This window comes from Dromiciops gliroides, chromosome 1, assembly GCF_019393635.1.
Source record: "Dromiciops gliroides isolate mDroGli1 chromosome 1, mDroGli1.pri, whole genome shotgun sequence".
NCBI lineage: Eukaryota > Metazoa > Chordata > Mammalia > Microbiotheria > Microbiotheriidae > Dromiciops > Dromiciops gliroides.
Window position 1 is genome coordinate 434,922,642 of NC_057861.1, and position 26,099 is coordinate 434,948,740.

The 26,099-nt window shown below is 39.5% G+C and overlaps 1 pseudogene; it reads left to right on the forward strand.

Annotated features, from left to right (window-relative positions):
• The first annotated feature begins 12,243 nt into the window (after positions 1-12,243).
• On the forward strand, positions 12,244-12,771 carry LOC122735214 (annotated as a pseudogene).
• Positions 12,772-26,099: the final 13,328 nt, after the last annotated feature.

Genomic DNA, 26,099 nt, shown 5'->3' on the forward strand with positions numbered 1-26,099 from the left:
AGCACTGGTATAATTCTATTAGAGGGGAAGCACAGTTTAGTAACTTTTCAGACTTAATTCCAAATTGCTTTTCAGAATGATTGGATCAATTCACAGCTTCATTAATAGTGAATTAATGTTCTTATTTTCCCTTCGCTCTTTCACCATTGGTAATTTTCCTTTTTTTGTCAGCTTTATCAATCTGATAAGTGTGAGGTAGAACCTCAGAAATGTTGTAATTTTTTTTGTCTAATTATTAATGATTTGGAACTATTGGTTATGGATAGTTTGAATTTCTTCCCTTGAGAACAGCCTCTTTATATATTTTCTCAAATTATAAATTGGGGAATAGATAATTATTCTTTTAAAAAAAAATTTTTTTTTTTGGTGAGGCAATTGGGGTTAAGTGACTTGCCCAGGGTCACACAGCTAGTAAGTGTTAAGTGTCTGAGGCCATATTTGAACTCAGGTCCTCGTGAATTCAGGGCTGGTGCTCTATTCACTGCACCACCTAGCTGCCCCTGATAATTATTCTTATAAATTTGAACAGTTCCTCTTAAATACTGGAAATGAGAACTTTTATCAGAAAAACTTGCTGCAAATATTTTCCCTAGTTAAATGTTTTTCCTCTTAATGTTAGCTGTATTGGATTTGTTTCTGCAAAAACATTAATTTTATATAATAAAAATGATCTATTTTATGTTCTCTGATTCTCTCTATCCCTTCTTTGTCATGGACTCTTCCCCCATCCATAGACTGAAAAGGTAATTTCTTTCTTTTTTCTCTAATTTGTTTATGATGTGACCTTTTATATCTAGGTCACATATCCATCTGGAGCTTATCTTGATATATGCTGTGATGTGTTGGCATAATCTTGTTTTCTGCCAGACTTTTCTGGTTTTTCCAGCTGTTTTTCCCTTCCAGCACTAAGTCCTTGCTCCAGTAGCTGGGTTCCTTGAGTTTATTGAGCATTAGAATTCTATGTCTCTTTGCTTTTGTATGTTGTATACCTAATTTGGTCCACCGATCAACCTTTCTACTTTTTTTTAACCAGAAGCAAATACATTTGATGATTACTGCTTTATAGCATAGTTTGAAATCTGGATTTTCTAGGACTCCTTACTCTCTACTCCCTCCCATCATTACTTCTCTTAAGGTTGTTGACCTTTTGTTCTTCTAGCTAAATTTCATTAATATTTTTCTATTTCTTTGTAATAATCCTTTGGTAGATTGATTGGTATAGCACTGAATAAATAAATTAATTTAAGTAATATTGTCATCTTGATTATATTGGCTCATCCTACCAATAGTACTAGAAAATTAATATTTCTCAAATTAATTAGGTTTGTCTTTATTTCTGCAAAGTGTATTTTGTAATTGTATTCATAGAATTCCTGTGTATATATCCTAGTAGGTAGCCTTCCAAGTATTTTATATATTCCATATTTTAAAAATATATAAGAAACATTTTTATTTATAGTTTTGGGATCCAATTTTTATCCTTCCTTCTCTCCCTTCCCCCCCCTAAGGTGGTAAGCAATCAGATATGAGTTATACATGTATGATTATATAAAACATTACCATATTTGTCATTTTGTACAGGAAAACTTGATTAAAAGAAAAAATGAAAGAAAGTGAAAAATAGCATGCTTCAGTCTATTCTATCAATATCAGTTCTTTCTTTGGTGGTGCATAGTATGCTTCATCAACAGTCCTTTGGGATTGTCTTGGATCATTGTATTATTGAGACTAGTCAAGACATTTACAGTTCTTCATCAAACAAAATTGCTGTCTCTGTGCACAATGTTCTCTTGGTTCTGCTCACTTCACTATACATCATTTCATACATGTCTCTCCAGGCATTTCTGAAGTCATCTTACTTGTCATTTCTTATAGTACAATAATATTGCATCACCATCATATACCACAGTTTAGCCATTCCCCAATTGATGGACATTCCTTTGATTTCCAATTCTTAGTCACCACAAAAAGAGTTGCTATAAATATTTTTATACAAATAGGTCTTTTTCTCTTTTGGGGGATGTCTTTGAGATATAAACCTAGCAGAGGTACTTCTGGATCAAAGGGTATACACCATCCTATATTCCATATTTTTTGTTTTGTTTTGTTTTTTTGTTTTGTTTTGTTTTTTGTTTGTTTTTTTGTGGGGCAATAAGGGTTAAGTGACTTGCCCAGGGTCACACAGCTAGAAAGTGTCAAGTCTTTGAGGCTAGATTTGAACTCAGGTCCTCCTGACTCCAGAACCAGTGCTTTATCCACTGTGCCACCTAGTTGCCCCCTATGTTCCATATTTTTTAAAAGGAATTTCTCTTTTTGTCTCTTACTGCTGAATTCATTTAGTAGTATGGAGACATGCTGATAATGTATGTAGGTTTATTTTACATCAATTGGTTTCCTAATGTAATGAGGGTCTGGAATATTTGCAGACCCCATCAGCTTGCTTAGCTTATGATGCAATATCTTCATGTAAAGGGTGCTAGGCAACTGCTTCTGGGAGAATTGTGACGATGTAAAGGAAGGGTCTTGGAGAGACCAACGAGCATACATGAACATTCTAACACTGGTTCTGGTCAGCTAGCAACATGATGTAGAGAAAGCCCTTTGACTGGCTGCAAAGTTTGTCAAGTTTGGCTATTTTCACTCTGTCTCATTCAGCTTGGTAACTCTTTTGCTCATGGTATTTGATAAGGGGACATGTGGTAAACAGAAGACTTTAGGACCTTCTCCTCCAAGGCCCTCTGACCTCTGAGAAATGAGTATTAGTCTTTGTCTTTTTCATTTGTTCTATTTTCCATTCCAGGTAAAGGGAGTAGAGTGTCTGACCATAGCAATTTCCAAGGTTGAGATTGTAAGCCATTGAAATATAGAATTCAAAATACAGGACACATTTTGTAGCCAGCACACCCTCATTTCCCCCAAAGAGCGAGTAGCGATCTCTGGGAGTGACTTTCAGGAGGCCAGTCCAATGGAAGGATTCACCAGCATTCATGCTGCATTTGGACATAAACCTGGTGGGACCAACTCTATGTAGGAACTGAGACTACTCCTTTGGAGACTGAAGAGACAAAGAGGACAGCATGTCCTGGAGGTATTAGGAGAAATGCTTGTACATTTGTTATTTCCATATCTTTGAAGTAAATAACCTTTTGTAAAAGTTACTCCATGTTAAGTGGTTAGACAGAACCAGAAGGCTAGCCACAGTCCCTTAGCAATGGGGGAAGCACAGAAATAGGGGCTCAAGCCAATAAAATGAGAAAAGTAACAACCCAATCAGCATATTCATTGCACTAAAAGAGACCAAGTCACTTGCGGCACACAGAAGTAGGAGCAAACTTTATCCTCCACCTTTATTGAAGGTAAAACATTCTGTTTAAAACAGTGACTTGACATGGCAATCATGAATAGATTTTGGGAAAGGCACACATTCTTCAGGGGGCAGAGGATTATAGAAGCATGGCATGCAGTAAAATATTAAAAGGAAGTCCCTGGGAAATTACAAACCATTTAAGTCAAGAACTTCCTTCAGAAACACAACCAAATGAGAAAATATCAGATCATATTAAATCAACTGGTATTTACTGGGCATCTCCTTTATATGAAGAATGTTCTGAGTGTTTGGGGAGCCACAAAAGAGAATCAGGCAAAACCCCTGACCTTAAGAAGTAGGTAAATAATCTGGTTGTGAGACAATAAACACATGACAAGCATGACAAGTTTAATAACAGCAAAAACATTAAAGTAATAATTTAAGACAGTAAGTAGAGATCTCTTAAGACAATATGTAGTTAATTGCCCCCAAAATCCTTAATAATTTCTGCAGGTTGAAGAGATCACTTTTACTTCTTCTTCTTCTTCTTCTTCTTCTTCTTCTTCTTCTTCTTCTTCTTCTTCTTCTTCTTCTTCTTCTTTTTAGGTGGGGCAATGAGGATTAAATGACTTGCCCAGGGTCACACAACTAGTAAGTGTCAAATGTCTAAGGCCAGATTTAAACTCAGGTCCTCCTGAATCTAGGGCCAGTGCTTTATCTGCTGTACCACCTAGCTGCCCCCGAGATCACTTCTAACTTGGGTGGTTGGAGAAGTCTTCTATGAAAGGGTTGGGAACTGCCCTAGGTCTTGAAGGATGGTTATGATTTGAATAAGTATATGGATGTGTTTAAGTGTTTTGAATACACAGAAGAAACAAGTAGAAATAGAGGAGGGGAAAGTGGAAGATGTGTTCAGGAGTGAATAAATAAACTTGGCTGGGGAAAGTGAGACATTATCCTGGAAAGGAAGTAGACTGAGCCTAAATTAGAGAGGGCCTTGGATTCCAAGCTAAGAGGGTAGATTTGGCCACTATAGGTTATGAAGAGTCAATGAAAGTTTTTGAGTATTGGGACTGTGGTAATAAAACCCTCTTTAGGGGAATGTTGGCTGGATGGAAGATTGGATTGGCGGGATTGATTGGGGGTGGGGGGGAGACACTCAAAATAGGGCCATAAACAAATTATTGAATCTTAGTGTTGGAAGGGACCCAAGAGGCCATATCATCCAGCCACAAGAGAATGCACACTGTGACTTCCCCAACCAGGGGGTGAGCCAGCTTTCCATATAGAACTCCATTGAGACTAATTGTCCTTAGCAGCTCATTCTACTTCAGATAGCTCTAATTGTTAAGAAGTTCAAAAATGGGTTTTTTTGTGTCTCTCCTAATTCTGCCCTTAGGGGCCAAGCAAAAACAAATCTAATCCTTCCAACAAGAAGACAGCCCTTTAAACACTAGCTGGGAAGGCAGTGATTATTTCCTCTCCAAATCTTGTTTCCTCCTGGCTAAGTATCCCAAGTTCCTTCAACTAATCTTTGTATGGCATGGTTTCAGGATAACTCACCACCGTGGCTATGTAGCTCTTGATGTTCTCTGGCTTGCTGATGTCCTTTCTAAAATTTGGTATCCCAAATTGAGCACATTATTTCAGGTGTGGTCCATCCAGGGCAGAGTATGATTTATTTGTCAAAAATGGTCTAGATCCATCTATCTGTATCATCATCTGGATCACAAGGATAGCATGAGAGAGCTTGGGAAATGCTTTGCGAAAATTTAAATAAAACATGTTTATGGCATTTCAAAAAGGGAAATGAACATAATTTAGAAGCAGCGTGATACAGTGGACACTATGGCTTTCTTAATATACCTTAAGATCACATTAATTTGGGAAGGGATGTTAACTGCCAGGTCACATTGACTCATAATGAGCTTGTCAATAATAACTTTCCTAAATGAAATCCTCTCTGTCTAGTGATATTTCTCCCTATCTTTGTTTACAAAGGTTCTTTTTTCTTGAATTATGTAGGATGCAAATTTTATGAGGGAAAGAACTATTCTGTTTTTCATTTATATTTCTAGTATAGTCATAGTATTTTAGACATAGTAAACACCTAATGAATGCTTGTTATATTGAACTGAACCTATTTAAAGCTTTAAATTCATCCCTCTTTCATTTGATTAAGCCTAATATTCTAGACTGTTGGGAATTTGGGGGATCTTGACTTTGTCATTCAAAATCTTAGCTATCTTTCTCAGCTTTGTGTCATCTAAAAATTTGATAAACGGGCCATCTGTGCCTTTGTCCAATTTATTGATAAAAGTCAAAGATCACAAGGTCCAGGATAGATTCCCCCCAGGCACTCCATTAGATGTTGAAATTAACATCAACCCATTAATGACTACCGTTTGGGTTCATCCATTCGACCAGTTCTGGACCCATCTATCATTGTATTGTAATCTGGTTCCTATGGATAGCAAGAGAGAACACAAATTCTTGCTGAAATTTAGATAAAATATGTTGAGAGCATTATGTTCCATTCCCAGTCTAGTAATCCTATTTTTTTTAAGTGAGGCAATTGGGATTAAGTGACTTGCCCAGGGTCACACAGCTAGTAAGTGTTAAGTGTCTGAAGCAGGATTTGAACTCAGGTACTCCTGACTCCAGGGCCAGTGCTCTATCCACTGCACCACCTAGCTGCCCCGCCTATTTTTTTTTTTTTTTTTTAGTGAGGCAATTGGGGTTAAGTGACTTGCCCAGGGTCACACAGCTAGTGTTAAGTGTCTGAGGCCGGACTTGAACTCAGGTACTCCTGACTCCAGGGCCGGTGCTTTATCCACTGCGCCACCTAGCTGCTCCCTATTTTTTTAAAGAAAGGAAATGAGGACAATTTAGAGGGAGAAAGGTTCAGTCCAAAGAGCATATAATCAGAGGTTGGAGAACTTGGGTTCAAATCTCAGCTCTGCCTAATTTTGGGTAAGTCATATAACATCTCTTGGCCTCAGTTTCTTCATTTGTAAAATCAGGGGTTGGGTGAAAGGATCTATAAAGTTTCACTCTAATTCCCCAAATCTATGAATCTGAGGTGATGATAGGCCCTCCAAGTGAAAAATATCAGCAGGAGATTGGAAAATTGGACCCTATAGTATATTTTTGTTTTTGTTTTTGTTTTTTTTTTTGTGGGGCAATGGGGGTTAAGTAACTTGCCCAGGGTCACACAGCTAGTAAGTGTCTGAGGCCGGATTTGAACTCAGGTACTCCTGAATCCAGGGCCGGTGCTTTATCCACTGCCCCCTATAGTATATTTTTAAAGTCTCTACTGAGGAAGGAACTAAATCCACGAGTGGATGAAATCAAGGGAGAGGGTATAGAGCAAAAACACAGAACAGAGGATTGAACCTTGGGAACTCTCACTTAGATTTAAAAGTGTGAGGGAAAGAAGATAGAAAAAGTGTGCTCTGAGATGAGAACAAGCTACACAGACACAAATGATCAGGGCCAAATGTTCTGGAGAGGGCAAGAAAATGAAGACTGTGAGGAAAGGGCACTTAAAACGGCAATTGAGGGATTATTGGTGACCTTTCTGAAATCACAAGTTAGAGGTTTTAAGATGAAAAAGTCTAATAGGAATCTTGGCATAGGAATAGGGTTGTACAATAGGCCCACTGGCTTCATGACTAAGAAAACACACAGATGTTGAACGAACCTTAGACTAAGAAAACTTGTCACCTGAGGGCAAATAAACAGCAAATGGAATTGGATGATGAATTCCCAGGATGAATATGAGATTTATCAGTACGCCTCACACAGTATGCACATTCTTCATTATTCTAAATGCTGGCACCAGATTCAGGATGAAGCCTTTGTGTGCCCAAGGCAAGGTTTGGAATCTGTCATGCCGATGTGTTGTCGGCAGCCACTGGGTGCTTCAAGGCTGCTCTATAATACATGTGACTTAACTTATCATTAAATGGATATCAGGGAGAGCAGCATTTTCATGGCATTAAAATTACAGGCCTCATAAAGAATGCTATTAAAAAGTATCCCCTTGTTGCACCCCCTGATTGTTGTGCCCCCAGGCAGCTGCCTATCTTGCCTATACCTAGTTCTAGCTTTGAGTGTTTAATAGTGGTCTATTTAAAAATCTAAATGCCCACACATGGGGGGGGGGAAAGAGCAATGTCATCCACTTCTCTTGTTTTCTCCTTAATCGAATGCTATTTTTTTGGAGTCAAAAAGAATTCTTTCCAAAGGAAAGGGCTTTATTCCTGTAAGATGAGTCCTGGCCTCTGTGAATTTGATCATATCGTCTCCCCCTCGGGCCACTCATTTGGCTCCTAGTTACTGCCTTGAATTGCTAGCTAGCCTTTCAGATATGCATCATTTATGTAAATTGTTCGCTCTTTGAGGGTAAGGAAAATGCCTTATGCTTCTAGGACTTCTGATATTTGGAGTGCTGGGCTTGGAGTCCGGAAGAACTGAATTCATTTTCTTCCTTAGATGCTACCTAGCTATATGACCCTGGGAAAGAAGCCTTAGTTTTCTCATTTGAAAAATGGAGGTAATAATAGTACCTATCTTATTGTTGTTCAGTCATTTTAGTTGTGTCTGACTCTGTGACCCCATTTGGAGATTTTCTTGGCAAAGATACTGGAGTGGTTTGCCATTTCCTTCTCCAGCTCATTTGACAGATGAGGAAACTGAGGCAAACAAGGTGAAATGACTGGCCCAGGGTCACACAGCTAGTAAGTGTGTGAGGTCAGATTTGAACTCAGGTCTTCCTGACTCCAGGCCCTGCACTCTATCCACTGCCCCACCTAACTGCCAATATCCATCTCAAATGGTTCTTATAAAGATCAAATGAGACAATGTATTTATCATATTAACAATCTGGTATATGCTCTGTGTATCTAACACCTAGAACACAATAGATACTTAATAAAAATGCTAATTAAAGACCAACATTTTGCACAAGGTGGGTACTCTACATAAACTTCTTCTTGATTGGACAATTTTGCATTTTCACATCAACGGGATTTGCAGATGAGGAAAATGTGTTTTTTCTTCTCCAGAATTTCTTGGCTTCGATGTGTAACTAATCCACATTAAGCCCACATGATCACACTTCCTTAAGTCCCAGGCTTTCCCACAGCATTAATTCACGAATTCATTGGACTTTAAGAAGTTACACACCATATCGCTATGAGTTGCCTCATGGGTACAATTTTGCAAAGCGCAGACAGCCATCCCACATTCCTCATTAGTGGCTGGGCCAGAATCAGTGTGCCTGCCAGTCACTCCAATGAGGACTGAAGTGTGGAAAATGAACAGGACTGAACCACTGTGGTCTCTGTAGGAGGCAGAGGTCAGAGGTGTTTGACCTCAGCTTTTCTGGCTTTCTCTTCTCCTCCTCAGAGGTGTCCAAAACCATAAGAAAGGAAAATGACCAACTGGAGATTCCTGACAGAGACCGTGCTAACAGCAGAGACCAATGGGGACAGGAGACCATGAATACTAAGGGCAAAGATGGAGGCTAGCCACATAGACGTGCAGCTTTGAGCTGCTCCTCCCTCCAAAATTATAAGGAGAGCTTCATTAGACAGTCACCTAAAACTCCAGGATTTTTAAACAATACAATTATGTCAATATTTCCTGTGAAAATTTCTTCCCTTTTAACCTCCATTGTCCAAGAGCCAACAATTCTCACCCTCCAAATTGATAATGAGCCTCCACTTTGTAATGTTTTCTCACTAACAAGAAATTCCAATAAACTGAGCCTGCTTGTTGGAGGCCCACCATGTTGGAAGGTTAATAATATTGTAAAAATATTTCACAGATAACCACTCAAGGGCAGAGTAGAATGATTTCAATGCATTAAAGATGCGTTAGTTCCTAGCAAGAGAACTCCTGGCATGGAAGCTCCCTCTATTGTAGTAGATCATAACCTCTATATAACTAATTGCTTTAGAGAGTTGCCTGAGGCCTAGAAAGCTGGATAGGGCTCTTGGGCCTGGAGGCAGAAGACGAGTTCAAACTCAGCTTCAGACATTTATTGGCTGTGTCACCCTGGGCAAGTCACTTAACTTCTGCCTGTCTTAACTTCTTCATTTGTAAAATGGTGATAATAACACCCACCTCACAGGGTTGTTGTGCGGATAAAGTGAGATATATGTAAAGAGCTTAACACAGTGCCCAGAACATAGTAGTTGCTACATAAATGCTTATTCTCTTCCTTCTCCTCTAGCTGGTGAGTGTCAGAGGCAAGATCTGAACCCAGATCCTTTTCTCTTCGGTTTTAGCACAGTACTTTATCCACTGCTAGGATTACTAGATGTGAAATGGACTGATTTATAGATGAACATTTCAAAATGATGATGGACTGGGTTGTGTATGTAGAATTTGACTCATCATATTGGTATAGACTGTTGTCATTGGAAAGCCTCTCATTCGGATACCTCTAAGGATTTTAACAGACTCTGAAACATTCACATACCTGAGATCCCTTTCCTCAGAGAGTATATCTGGCAACTGGGATTTTTTCATCTAATCTCACCCATCAATGATGAGTCCAGAGTGAAGGGTAGTTTTTTTCCCCTAAAAGAAGGGGCAAGGGTGTCAGCTGCTAGGGGGCAGCAGGTTAGGGGCTGGGGGGATGCTGGATCGGGTAGATGCTGCAGAGCGAGAGAAGCTGAGAAGGTATTAGAAGCCAGTAGTAATAGGTCCAGCAGGACCACTGCCAGGGCAGAAAAGGTCAAGCACTGCCAAACTGGAAAATTCAAAGGGAAAATGTCTTTCATGGCAGAAGAAGGAAGAGAAATGGGAATAATGAGAGATCAGGCCAGATCGATCTCGGGGGATCAGGAACTGAAATCAGGGGCCAAAATCAAATAACTCTCGGAACAAGGCAAGGGGTTATAGAAGTCAGCTGCAAACCAGCCAAGCTGGGAGTCAACTGACAACTGATTTGACCGTCTGGGGACCCTCAGCGTTGGCCTCTTCAGTGGCATGGACTAACCTCACCTCCTTAAAGGAGACATGTGCTGTCAAAAGTCAGGACTAAGACCAAGGGAAGGATAGGTCAGTAGAATGCAATACTCGCTTGGCATTAGACCAAGTGAAACTGTAAGTCAAGATTTAATTAGAGAAGTTTGAGTCCATCCATACAAGCCTCTTCCTTACAGATTCAAAATCTAATCAGGATCTTGTAACACTCAGAGATGGTGGCATACAGAATCGAAGACTGTCCGATAAAGAAAGATCCCTTTCCTTCCCATTGTGGATTAGCATCTCATTGTTGGAAAGACCCTGAAGAAAAACACTGCTTTGGTGAAGGGCAGCTAGGGGGTGTAGTGGATAGAGTGTCAGGCCTGGAGTTAGTAAAACCTGAGTTCAAATCTAGCCTCAGATGCTTATTGGCTCTATGACCCTAGGCAAGTCACTTAACCCTGTTTGCCTCAGATGAGTTGAAGAAGGAAATACAAACCAATCCAGTATCTTTGCCAAGAAGACCCCAAATGGGGTCATGAAGAGTTGGGCACAACTGACTAACTGAAGGAAATAGGAGTTTAACAATTAATACTGAAATAGGAAAAAAAAAGATATTTTTGGTTCCTTTAGTTTTTTCAATATTAAAAGCTCTTGTTTATAGCTTCTTTAGTGACTATAGACCAGTGAGAGAGAAATGTTTTGTGGACCCAAGTTAGGTGGGATAATTAGTCTTGAGTTAGAATGGACCCCAGAGGCCATCTGGTCTAATCCTCTCATTTTACCCTTAAGGAAACTGAGGTAGAAGGAAGTTGAATGGCTCACTTAAGATTGAACAGGTAATAAGTAATAGAAGGAGATCTGAATTCCTATTCTTTGGCTCCAGGGCCACTACTTTTACCCCTGGACCATGGTGTCCTCTAGAGGGTGGTATTCTCTCCTATGCTCTCTTCCTATCCTGGTGACTCTGGTTACTGCCTCCCTCGGGCCTGTCAGTGGTTTCTCAATATGATCTTCATCCAATCCATGTTCTGCAGGTGCCATTTCCAAACCCCCTCTCCAGGTCACCCTCTAAGCTACCTGTTCTCTTTGTTTTCTGTTTTCTTGTTGTGGTCATTCAGTCATTTTTTCAGTCACGTCTCATTCTCTGTATCCCCATTTGGGGTTTTCTTGGCAGAGATGCTGGAGTGGTTTGCTATTTCCTTCTCTAGCACATTTTTTTTTTTTTTTGTGAGGCAATTGGGGTTAAGTGACTTGCCCAAGGTCACACAGCTAGTAAGTGTTAAGTGTCTGAAGCCGGATTTGAACTCAGGTCCTCCTGACTCCAGGGCCGGTTCTCTATCCACTGTGCCACCTAGCTGCCCCTCTAGCACATTTTACAGACGAGGAACCTGAGGCAAACAGGGTTAAGTGACTTGCCCAGCGTCACATAGCTAGTAAGTATCTGAAGCAGAATTTGAACTCAGGAAGATGAGTCTTCCTGACTTCAGGCCTGGCACTCTATCCATGGCACTACTAGCTGCCTCATGAATCAAATCGAGTAATCAATTGTAAAATCTTTCATTCAGCATGGAATGGTCTTCACAACCTGGCACTTTCTTACCTTTGCAATGTCCTTATATTATAATAAAATTAACAGCTAACATTTATATAGTGCCTACTATAGGCCAGGCACTGTGCTAAAAACTTTTATAGGTCTTCCTGACTCCAAGACTGGCACTCTATCCACTGGTTCACCTTGCTCCCATCCACCCCACCCCATTCTCTAAAGATCAGTCATACTGGCCAACTTACTATTCCTTGCACAATACATTCCATCTCTCATCTCTCAGGTGACCACATGTGTCTCCCTGTGTGTGTGTGTGTGTGTGTGTGTGAATATGTATATCTCTACCCTATTAGAATTGAGCCAGGAGGAAATGGAAATGGGCCGTGGAGTGGGCAGGAACAAGGCTTGGTGCAGTGGCTACAGGAAGGTGGATGGAAGATGAATGCCAGAGGAATTGGATCTCAGTTGAAGGATAGCATTCCAGTTTCTGAACTTTCAGCTAGTCGTTCTTTTGGAGACCATGATATTCTTTGGAGAGGTTTTTCTTCCGTCAAAAATGAACTTTTGCCTAGCCATCCTTGAATTATCAGAAAAAAATTTCCAGCTCAATCAGGTTAACATGAATTTTTCCATACTGAGAAATATCCAAGGGCTATATGCTCCCTTGAAGTTACAGATGGAATTCAAGGCAGTGAAACAGGTCTAGCGTCTTCCATTTCTTCAGAGCTCAAACCTTTCCTTGGATATTTTGAGGGGTAATGATGAGAGTATTGGATTTGAAGATATTCTTAATGATCCATCGCAGAGTGAAATAATGGGAGAACCACACATGTTGGTGGAATACAAACTTAGTTTACTGTAAGAGAAGTATGTTGCTAATGAAAAGAGGAACAACATCCTTTTTATAATTTTCTTTTTCTTATGGTTTGATGTGTATAACATTAAAGGTACTGATATTTACATAAATGCTTTTAAAGCTTATATGTACTATCAGTAATTTGAAAAAAAAAGAATTGAGCCAGGAGAACAATTATGTATATGCTCCATATATATGTATATACCTCATATAAATGTATATACACACACAGAGCACATTTGAAATTGATGTCTTATCGTTTGCATCCAGGGTGGATGTTATTCAATCAATATTCTCACAGAAAATATTAGTAATTAAGGAATGAGCCCTTATTGATTGATTGATAGCTAGTTGAGCCTTGTACTTTAATTACTAATGATTTTTTCTGTGAGAATATTGACTGATTAATCTCCATCCTGGATTCAAAAGGTAAGATAAATCAGTTACAAATGTGCCATGATTATCACTGGCAAAATATTGCAAATGTTTCCCTAAATTCTCTTGCAGCCCACACATTATAATTTAATAGGTGCCATTAATAACTAAAGAAAAAGACTTTAGTTTAAATAACAAATAAATGATCAGAGTTATCAATGGAAATGACCAAAAGGATTCTTAAAGATTAATTTAATTTTCAAATCAGTCTTCCCTGCTAAGGACATCTCAAACCTTCCTCCCTCCCCTACCTACTTCTAACGTCAGATTCTGCCCCTGGGAACAAGGCTCTGACATATCTTTCCTGGAACCAAGTCTCTACCCCACTTGATGCCCATCTTCATACCATGCTACTTGCTCACCTGCTCTATCTATCACCATCTCCCTCCTTTCCAGAACCTTAGATTTTCCCTCTTCCAGTTTACCCTCATATTTTCATGTGTTGCATTCCTCAATTATAGTGTAAGCTCCTTAAAGGGCAAGTCTTACTTGCATGTATAGTTATCCCTAGCATTTACTAGCACAATATCAGGCATAGAGCAAGCACATCTATTATCTGTCTCTCATCTATCTATCTATCTATCTATCTATCTATCTATCTATCTATCTATCTATCTATCTATCTATCTATCTATCTATCTATCATTTATCTATCATATCTATCATCTATAATATCTATCATCTATCTTCTATTATCTATCTATCTAGTCTTTAGCAATAACAATGATACACATAAACTACATATATGTGAAGCAAAAAAACCCCCCAAATGAAAAGCAGTTAGATGCTATTAATTGTGAGGTGAGATATTAAGGACTGAGCATCATCACTTCCTGTTTCATAGGTTCCTCTGTGTACCCTATATGAGAGACTGATGATTTCTACTTCTTAATTCTGTCCTACACTGATTGATTGGTTGATTCTTGTTCTTTGTTGTCAAAAAGGACCAAAATGACAACACCATGTGGTAGTCAAGGTAAAGTGTGTCCAACTTTGGCTAATCAGACATTGGTCTCATGTAAGAGCTCACACATGTACATACATATATGTATACATGCACACACATATATGTACACATACACACCATATGTGTATATAAATTTATATGTATATAAATAAATGTATATATAAATACATACACTCACATATACACATCCACACATAATGTATAAAGTGTTACAGAATGACTATAAAATTAGTATGAGTACAAAAACCTACTCAGAAATACTTTATCAGGTATATGTTGATGCAATTTCTTCTTAAGAATCTGTTTGGGGGCAGCTAGATGGTGCAGTGGATAGAGCACCGGTCCTGGAGTCAGGAGTACGTGAGTTCAAATCCGACCTCAGACACTTAACACTTACCAGCTGTGTGACCCTGGGCAAGTCACATAATCCCAATTGCCTCACTAAAAAAAAAAAAAGAATCTGTTTGGGCAAGTTCATTTTCTTGTTATACCCCTGAATTTAAAACATGCTTGCGTTTACACACACACACACACACACACACACACACACACACACACATTTCGAGGAGACAGGCAGCATTTGAGAGGACAGCAAGTTACAATACATGGCATTTCAGGACCAAAATAAGCTTTAATTGGCATCCACACAAGTTATGTGATTCTTTGCCCACAGTTGATTGGCACTGTGAAAGGTGATACAATCTTTGCTAATTTAAAAAAAATAACAATGACAACACCATCAAAGATAATCAAGGGAATTGGGTCCAATCTGATCCTTCAAATGAATGCTTTGTTGATCAGTAGAAACAAGACCCAGACTTATCAGCCAGGTTAGGAAATGCCTTTGGGAAAACACCAGGATTTTGTAAGTCTGGGTGCTACAAGGAGGAATCATTCATCAGACCACTGGTGCTTATAATTCATGTGGATCCCCATTACTCATATTCTGTAACCAATTTTCATTTTATAGCCAGGAGGGAAAAGAAGGGAAATAATCTGGGATGTCAGGGAGGGGCAGGGGAGTAGTTTGGTTGGCACCTCTGTGAAAATGCTCCTTGCAGCCCCGAGCTATGAGGCAGACAGCTCTCTGAGATCCATTAATACAAATTAAAAGTGACTCTGATGAGACATCAAGGACAAAGCAACCTGAGCCTGAGCCTGGTGAGGGAATCACCAAGCCCTCTTTCCTCCTGACAGCCCTGGCCATGACTGCCCAGTAAGGTTCAATAGCTGTGTGCTGGAACCAACATGAATGATCCCAGATCCTCATTCTCGCATCATCTCTTTGAAGTCTGGAAAAATCAACAAATAAAACGGTTTCCTCCTAAACCTCCCTCATGCAGTTTTTTTTGTTGTTGTTTGTTTTAATTTTGTGGGGCAATGGGGGTTAAGTGACTTGCCCAAGGTCACACAGCTAGTAAGTGTCAAGTGTCTGAGGCCAGATTTGAACTTGGGTACTCCTGAATCCAGGGCCGGTGCTTTATCCACTGCGCCATCTAGCTGCCCCCTTCCTCATGCAGTTTTGATGAAGAAAGCTCATCAGTAAAATATAACTGACAGGATGCTGATGATGACATGATGTCAGTAGGATCTCAGAGGGAACTAGGCATTACAACCACGTCTGCATAGAATTAGAAATCTCTAACTGGCAAAGGCTTCTTCTAAAAATTGAGCTTTTACTCCAAGCATGACAGTGTCCTTGAAAGTGCTTTGTCTAGTCTCTGCTCCAACGTTTCCATTGATGAGAAACTACCCCTTATGAAACAGCGTCTTCCACTTGGGGATAACTTTACTCACTAGGAAATTCTTACGCAGAGGAAACTGAAATTTATTTCCTTATTACGTTACCTCAGTGGGCCTAGTTCTGCATTCAGGAGACACACAGAATAAGTCTCCTCCCTTTCCCTCGTTAGAGATCCCTAAATATTTGAATACCACAACTTGATACAGTAGAAACATTACTCTAGAACCCTGGGTTTGAATCCTAGCTTTTCTTTAAAAAAAAAAAAAAAACCTTTTGATTCAGGGAACAAAATAAGCATTTCCATAACACAGTACAATAAAAAAGATGATTGCACATGAAACCACAAATCTACCATGTACAAATGGCTATTCCCTCCAAATATACAACAAAATTGTTGTGTAAATTTCTTTTTTTCCTTTTTTTCTTCCCCCTCCCTCCACCCTAAAGATGGCTATCATTAGACACAAATAGGTATGTGTGTATACACACACACATATATAAACACATACATGTATATACACATATACACACATATATGAATATGTATGTATATATAGATATAAAGTTATTCTGTACATCTATTTATCAGTTCTTTCTCTGAATGCAGATAGAGTGTCTCTTAAGAGGTTCTTTATTTTTAATTTGTATTTTTATAATAGTCAAAATGACTTAGTCACTCCAAGTCGTTCTTTTTTCATCATAAAAGTATTTTATTATTTTCCAGTTACATGTAAAGATAATTTTCAACATTTGTTTTCATAAGATTTTTAGTTCCAAATTTTTCTCCTTCCCTCCCCCTTCCCAAGACAGAAAGCAATCTGATATAGGTTATATATGCACAATCGCATTAAACATATTTCTGCATTAGTCGTGTTGTGAAAGAAGAATCAGAACAAAAGGGAAAAACCTCAAAAAAACAAAAAACAAAAGTAGAAACAATATGGTTCAATCTGCATTGAGAATCCACAGTTCCTTTTTCTGGATGTGGAAAACATTTTCCATCATAGAGTCGTCTATTCCAAGTCATTTATTTTTCATTCAACAAGTATTTATTTAAGCCTCCACTAAGGAATTTTTTCCATATAAATATTTTATTATTTAATTCATATTTAATTTAATTAATAATTTAACATTTCATTAATAATATATTGTTATTTAGAGATAGTTTTCAACATTTGTTTTTATAAGATTTCTAGTTTCAAATTTTTCTCCCTCCCCCCTCCCCAAGGTAGCAAGTAATCTGATATAGGTGTTTTATATATATATATATATATATATGTGTGTGTGTGTGCGTGTATATATATATATATATATATATATATATATATACACACACACAATCACATTAAACACATTTCTGCATTAATAATGTTATGTTAGAAGAATCAGAGCAAAAAGGAAAAACCTCAAAAAAGAAAAACAACAACAAAAATACCCAATAGAAATAGTATGGTTTGATCTGCATCTAGATTCCACAGTTCTTTTTTTTTTTTTTCTGGATTTGGAGAGCATTTCCCATCATGAGTCCTTTGGAAATATCTTGGACCATGGTATTGTTGAGAAGAATCAAGTATATCACAGTTGATCAACACATAATGTTGTTGATACTGTGTACAATGCTCTCCTGGTTCTGCTCATCTCACTCAGCATTAGTTCATGCAAATACTTTCAGGTTTCTCTGAAATCTGCCTGTTCATTGTTTATTACAGCACAATAGTATTCCATTACATTCATATACCAAAACTTGTTCAGCTATTCCCCAATTAATGGGCAACTCCTCAATTTCCAATTCTTTGCCACCACAAAAAGAGCAGCTATCATATTCCAAGTCATTCTTTTTTTTGGGGGGGGGGGTGGAGCAATGAGGGTTACTCGCCTTTCCCAGGGTCACATAGCTAGTGTCAAGTGTCTGAATCTGGATTTGAACTTAGGTCCTCCTGAATCCAGGACCAGTGCTTTATCCACTATGCCACCTAGCTGCCCCCCAGCTCATTCTTAAATAATGCTGTTCTTACTGTATACAATGTTCTCTTGTCTCTGCTCACTTCACTCTTCATTATTTCACACAAGTCTTTCCATGTCTTTCTAAGATCATTGAGCTCATCATTCCTTATGGCACAGTGGAATTCTATCACAACCAGACACCACAACTTGTTCAACCCTTCCCAAGCTTTTCCAACTGCTGTCTGACCTTGGGAAATTGATTTGCTTCCTGTCCTTATTTTCCTCATCAGTAAAATGAGGGGGCTGGGTAAGCTAGCTCTCAGGTTCCTTCCAGCTTTAAATCTCTTTTCCAGGTCAAGCAACTAGTTTCTTCAACAATCCTTGCAATGATAGATATAGCTTTGTCTTACCACCTCACTTACTTGTCTCTGATTGAGAGCTGGAGTACATTAGAATTGGAATCTTCTGACTTGAAATCAGGTGGTGTGGTGGATAGAGCACAAAGTAGGTGCAATATAATTGTTAACTATAATTATTATTAATCATTCAATTTATTCTTTAAGACTTAGGAGTATTTGCTCTTTGTCTTTGTATTTCACCCTAGCCCTACGCCTAAGACATAGCAAGATCTTAAAAAAAAATCATTGAATTGAATTAACAATTCATTAACATTGTTGAATTAAGAAGTGTGCAAAAATTCTTCGCTTTCCTTTTTTAAAAAATACCACAATTTCTCTATAAATAGCCATATAGATATCTGAATACATTTAAAATTGGGCTTGATTTTTAAAATGTTATCAGAACTGAACTTTTTACAAACAACCTACTTGCATAAAATTGGATCCAATAGCCAAATGGTTTCTAGGGTTGTGCTGGTAAATATTCAACAACCAGCTTTTCAAAGCAGAGCACACTTTAAAGTTGAATTTACTTTATTAACATTTCCCATCACTTTCTTAGTCTAGGCTATCAATAATAAAATAAATCAAACCCCGATTTGTGGTATTTGCAAATCTCAAGACAAAAGTGCTCATGTTGAAAATTTAAAAGTCAGCTTTCAAAGCAGGCTCCAGTACAACCTTGACTGTACCTGTTATAAATTCATTAAGAGCAAGGGCCATGAAAATGTTCCCAACAGGGTCACATAACCTGTGTGCTATCAAAAGCTATTTGACTTATTTGAATATTTCAATATTTATTTGCAACCTCCACATATTTACTGAGGCCCTCTTATATGTGAAGGACTTTAAATTCTGGGGCTGTTTGTTTTGCAAAGGCTTTCAGACTTTCCTTTCTGTATAACTCAGTAAATTAGGCAATTTATAGTCATTCTTAGTCTGTGACATTAGGAGAAATGGTTTTGGAAAAGTGATTTCAAACGAGGGTAAGCAATGATTAGGGCCTGCTCTCTCAGCTCCCCACTCCTCCCAATACCAGAACATTCTAAGTAGTCATTTTCTCAAATGTTTGTATTTGCCACACTTAACTTGGGTAATAAGCAAACCATATGATAAAAGGCCACAGCCCCTAGCAATCTGGCTTGGCAACACAAGGAGCCAACTAATTAGGAAGTAATTTAATAATGTTGCTTTTAAATAGGCCGCACAATAAAAGAGAGAATCTGGACCATTTGAAGCAATAGTCATTCTACAGAAAGAAAGCAGAGATAATCTTGAAAAGTACTGGGACAGTACAGTACCAGATCTCAAGTTTTAGTACAAAGCAGTAATCATGAAAACAATCTGGCACTGGCTAAGAAATAGAGTGGTGGATCAAGGGAATAGATTAGGTTGGTTGGTTGGTTGTTGTCTGTCATTTCTCAAAGAGGACCAAAATGACATCAGTATGTTGGAGTCAAGGTACAGTGTGTCCAACTGTGGCTGATAAGACCAATATAATCTTGGAAGGCTCACCACAGGTTGGGCAAAACTAGTGCATATGAACATTTGGACTGGAGATGGCTCTAAATATGTGCATTTCACATTTCTTTTGAGCCACTCCAATTCTGCTTGGCTCATTGAGCACAGCATCTTCTTTGATGTGGGCAAGCCATGCTGGCCAGTCCTGGTCAATGTCTCCCATGTCTCACAATTGATTCCAAAGTTGTGCAGAGAGAACTTGAGTGTGTCCTTGTATTACTTGTTCTGACCTCCATGTGAGCCCTTGCTTTGTGTGAATTCCCTGTAAAATAATATTTTAGGCAAACGTGCATTTGGCATTTGAATAATATGGCCAGACCACTGGAGCTGTGCTCTCTGCAGGAGACTTTGAATGCTTGGAAATAGATTAAGCTCACAGTAGTAAATGACCATAGTGATCTAGTGCTTGATAAACCCAAAGATTCAAGCTTTTGTGACAAGAACTTAGTATTTGACAAAAATTGATGGAAAAACTTGAAAGTACTTTGGCAGAAACAAGGTATAGGCCAAGGGCAGCTAGGTGACACAGTGGATAGAGCACTGGCGCCGGAGTCAGGTGGACCTGAATTCAAATCTGACCTTAGACACTTTCTAGCTGTGTGACCCTGAGCAAGTCACTTAACCCAAATTGCTTCAAACACCCAGGGCCATTTCCAGTGGTCCTGATGTATAATCTTGCCACTGGACCCAAATGGCTTCCTAGGACTTCCTAGTGACTTTGCACAGCCCTCCCTCACTTAAATCTAATTCACTGCAAGTCATGATATCACTTCCCAATGTCATGGTCCTCTTCAAGAATGAAGGACAGGGGCAGCTAGATGGCACAGTGGATAGAGCACTGGCCCTGGAGTCAGGAGGACCTGAGTTCAGTTCTGGCCTCAGACACTTAACACTTACTGGCTGTGTGACCCTGGGCGAGTCACTTAACCCCAATTGCCTCACTAAAAAAAAAACAAACAACAACAACAACAACAACAACAAAGAATGAAGGACAGGGGTGGCCAGGTGGCGCAGTGGATAAAGCACTGGCCCTGGATTCAGGAGTACCTGAGTTCAAATCCGGCCTTAGACACTTGACACTTACTAGCTGTGTGACCCTGGGCAAGTCACTTAACCCCCATTGCCCCGCAAAAACAAATGTTCCGTCAAGGAAACATTTTGTTTCTTGAGGAACAACAGGGGGGACTGTAACGATTGGAATAACGCCACCTGCTGGATACTTACTGTAGAAGAGTTCTGCCCATGAAGGGAAGGTCTTTGAGGGCAAGACCAGGAGTCAGGAAGTGACGCGGGCTAGTGGGAGGAGGAAGGAAGAGACTGGCGCTCAGTCTCGCGCTCTTTCCTGAGGATGCTGGCGGAGAAGGGAGCTAGAAATGTGCTCTCCCTTTAATAGATAGGAATCTAGGCCTTTCTCTCTTTACCAAATTCTTATTCTCCTTAATAAATGCTTAAAAGTCTAACTCTTGCTAAAGCTTATAATTTATTGGCGACCACTCATTAGATATTTTAGACAGTTTAGCTAGAATTTTAGCCCCTTACACAAACAAACAAACAAAACCCCCCAAAACAAACAAAAAAGTGGAGGACAAAAAAAAAAAGAGAGAGAATGAAGGACAAACAACAACAACAAAGTACAGATCAATAGTTCATAGTATATGCCAAGATAAAGTCAAAATGGGTACATGATGTAGACATAAAGGGTGATATGACAGCCCTGCAAATACTCAGACAGCAAACATGTGCCCCCAAGACTTTTCTCTGTCAGGAAATACATGCCTAAAATCTTTACCCTTTCCTTATATGTCATGGATACAAGACCCTTCACCATTCTTGTTGTCCTGTTCTGGATACTCTCCAGGTTATCACTGTATTCACTGTCCTTTTCCTTTTCCACCTTTTCCTATTCAGTAACACCTGATAAGTTAACTTATCAAGTCAACTGGGTATTTATTGATATATGCAAATAAGCACAGTAAGCCTTAGCTAAAGAATTATTGTGCCTAATGTGCCTGCAACAACTGGCATTTAAGTAGGGCAGATTTCTACAGTCACAAAAGTTGGCTCACAAAGGCAGTTATGATATTCTGCATTCCCTTCCCATCTCCATGCACTTAATTTTTTTCAAAGTATGTATTTACGTCTTTAAGTCACAGATGAATTTCAACAAAATCTGACTTGAAACTAATTTAAATTCAGCATGGCACCCATGGGGGAAGATGTAGGTTGCTGGAGAAACAGACTCTGGAACAATTTATTTCAACATTTGCAATCTCATTTTGGAAATATATGTTGTTTGAATGTGCAGCTTTATTTTTTTAAAGGGAAAGTATCACAGAATGGTAGAACTGAAGGAGATGCTAGGAAGTAATTTAGTTTAACTCTCTTTCCCTGGGTAGAGGTGTTAAAGAAGAAGAAATATCTCATTCAGTATGAGTGAAGCCTCTTCTCAGTCTTAAAAAATAAGCAGGTAACAACCAACCTCACTTAAAAATATTAGCATAAGGGGTAGGTGCAGTGGATAAAACACTGGCCCTGGATTCAGGAGGAACTGAATTCAAATCTGGCCTCAGACACTTGACACTTACTAGCTGTGTGACCCTGGGCAAGTCAATTAACCCTCATTGCTCCGCCCCCCAAATATTAGCATAACTAAGCATTTTCAAGCAGAATTAGAGTGACATAAGGGAAAGAACTCTGGACTTGAAATCAGGAGACATAGTTCATTAGCTGTGTGACAATGGGCAAAGTCAAAGGCAGTTAACCTCTCAGAATTTCAGTCTTTTTATCTGTTTGCAGTACCTCCTCTGTGTTTGTAGCATATGTATTCATTTAGAAGACCTTGAATTATAAGCTACTTTGTTTTGTTTTTGTTTTTTCTTTTTTTGCAAGGTAATCTGGGTTTAAGTGACTTGTCCAGGGTCACACAGTTAGTATGTGTCAAGTGTCTGAGGCCAAATTTGAACTCAGATTCTTCTGACTCCAGGGCCAGTACTCTATCCACGGTGCCTCCTAGCTGCCCCTCTATTTCGGGTTTTAATGGTAACCTTATGGGTTTGTACTACTAACACTATACCTCAAGAGCCCCAACCAATGTGCTTCTCATTAACTATCAGCTTGTAGATAAGATTAGCTCCTGGGGGGGGGGGGGCATCTAGTGATGCAGTGGATAAAGCAGTGGCCCTGGATTCAGGAGGACCTGAGTTCAAATCTGGCCTTAGACACTTGACACTTACTAGCTGTGTGACCCTGGGTAAGTCACTTAACCCTCATCGCCCTGCAAAAAACAAAAAAGAAAGAAAAGATTATCTCCTAGCAAGATGATGTAGTAAAAAGAATAGCTATAAAACTCTCTTCCCCAAATCCACATAGTGTCTGTGGGAAGAATGAGCCCAAGCCCAGAGTACAATAGTAGTGAAGTACATGTATAGGAAACAAGTGCCAAGGCAACTCACCTTCTGAACTGTAGGGCCTGGTAGTTCTTTCTGTTGTCATAGAGTTCTCACAACATTTCTTGTGGGTATAGCATCTCTGCTGGAAAAACTGCTCAGCTAGTTTACCAGGGTCTTCTTTCCACAGCTCAACTCTTGATTGACAGGACTAGCTCTCTCTTGAGTCCATAGTCAGGTATCTTCTATGATGCTAGGAATTTTGTCCCTCAGAGCTGCTTCTCCATCTTGTGTGACTTTCTGTATTCATATTTTTCTGTATCCATATGTCTTTGCTCCTTCATCAATTGTGCCTCAAACCATCTCAAAAGGACACATTCTTGACCTATTAGATGGGATATCTCTGGCTTTGCTGCTAGATACCACGGACAATGGTGGTAGCAGAGAGGAGAGAGAAATGCTTTTTTCACCTCCACAAAGAATTTTAAAATCTGAACTTCTGGAACTCACTCTAGAATTTAACTATTTAAAGTTCTCCAAAGGCCAGCCTGATTTTTGCTTGTCAATAAAGTTTCCACCTTTTAATTATGCCAAAAAAATTGGTTCATAACTGGAAGGTTGGGTGTGGTTACAATTTTACAGTTAGTTTAATACCTTGTTACCACATTAAAACCACTGTGACTAAATCCTGTGACTAGTCAGTGAATTTGGAGAAAATCATATCCTGACTCCTTGACATGCTTACTCCAGTTAAATATTTGCTATTCCCAGAAAATCAACCAGGGTACTTTTTGCCTAAGCCCAAAGGGCACAATTAATATATCCACAAGGGATATATGCCTATTATAGCTAGTGGGCCTGGTTAAGTCCAAATTCAAGGTTACACAGTTTTAACAATCACACATCATTTTGTAAAAAATTCATAGTTAGTTGCTTATCTTTTGCACTTGCAAAGGTTTTCCCAACACAAAGACAAAAAGAAAAGAAAAGGTAACATACAGGTCAAACTTCCTTCCTCAAAGGGAAATCCTGTTTCTTACAGAGCTCCCAGATCACATGAAATTCTTCCTACGGAGGGAAGAACCAAATTGGCACAAAAAAAATCAGGAACTTGCCTGAGCTCTCCCACAAAACCCCTCCAAAGACCTTTAAATAGTTCCCTAAAACAAATTATAGTGCAGCAGAACCCAAAAAAGGATGGGATGAAACAATTTTCCAGCCCAAAACAACTTAGAAGGTCAACAGAAAATGTCTGTTGCACTAGGATGAGAACAGAACACAGTGCTGTCCAGGCCACCCCCAGGCTCCAGCAAACAACAAGCAGGCTTTGGGAGTCACTGGATCAGTAGCTGCAGCAGCTGCTTCTAGACCTCTAAGCCCACAGATGGTAAGGAGGTCAAACAACTGATCAGAAAGAAATCACAAGGGTCTCTTTGCTGGCACTGGGGGGAGGACTCTGTTGCTTTGCCCATACTCAGATCTAGGTTGCAGTGGTAGATGGTAGCCCCAGGATGAGGAGGAGCACTAGCACACCAGGGCTTGTGGCTGACCCTCATCACAGTCCCAGGGCAGAAAAGAGTACTTTCTGGATGCTCATAGACCAGTGCATAAGTCAGGAGAGGAGGAAAAAACACCTCTCCTCAGATCATACCAGTTTTGAAGAAATGAAAACTTACAGGTCCCTAAAAGTATCTCTGAACACAGCTGAACAAAACCTTTAGAACTTGAGACAGTGCACTCTCCACCCTAGAAGCAGAGTCCCACTTTAGCAAAGAGTGAAAAGTCAAGAAATAATCTGGAAAAATGAACAAATAACAGAAAAATATCTGACTATAGAAAGTTACTATGGTGAGAAAGAAGATCAAAACACACATTCAGAAGAAGACAGAAAAATCAAAACTCCTACATTCAAAGCCTCAAAGAAAAAATATAAATTCATCTCAGGCCCTGGAAGAGTTCAAAAAGGATTTTAAAAACCAAGTAAGGGGCAGATAGGTGGTGCAGTAGATAAAGCACCGGCCCTGGATTAGGGAGGACCTGAGTTCAGATCTGGCCTTGGACACTTGACACTTGCTGACTGTGTGACCCTGGGCAAGTCACTTAACCCCCATTGCCCCACAAAAAAAAACAACAACAAGTAAAAGAGGACTTCCTGAGAGAAGCCAAGATGGTGGAGGAAAGGCAGTGACTCCTCAGAGCTCTCCCCCAAATCCCTCCAAATCCCTTCAAATAATGCCATAAGACAATACCTGGAGCAGCAGAATCCATAAAAGGTTGGGGTGAGATCATTTTCCAGCCATAGATGGCTGAGAATGTTGGCAGGAAAGGTCTGTTGTACCAGGGTGAGAGTGGAGTGCAGATCTGGGCCATACCACACAGACCCAGCCCTAACCCCAGAGAATCAGGCTGCTGGAGCCTTGGAATCAGCTGAGGTAGCAACTACTCCTGGAATGCAACTCACAGACTGGTGAGGGGATCAAGTGGTTGGCTGAGGGAGATTGCAGGGATCTCTACTGGTGCTGAGGCAAAACTCTGTTGTGTTGTCCATGCTTGGAACCAGGAAGCAAACTCAAGTGGCAGTTCAGGTAGGGGAGGGATGGAGGCACACCAGAGCTTGCAACCATAGTGAAACAGAATTCTGTTCCCAAGTTAAAGAGCAAGCAGGCCTGTGGTTACTTACCAGAGCACAGGCCAGGGGAGTATAGAACATGCCTTTCCTTAAATCATATCACCTTGGACCCCCTAAAGCTTGGGACAGTACATACTAGAAGCAATGCCCCACTTTAAGAAGGAGTTAAAAAGTCAAGAAATAGGCAAGGGAAATGAGCAGACAGAAAAAACTATGGACCACAGAAAGTTTCTTTGCTGACAACGAAGATCAAAATACACCCACAGAAGAAGTTAACAAAGTCAAAGCTCCTACATCCAAAGCTACCAAGAAAAATATGAATTGGTCTCGGGCAATGGAAGCACTCAAAAAGGACTTTGAAGATAAGGTAAGAGAGGTAAAG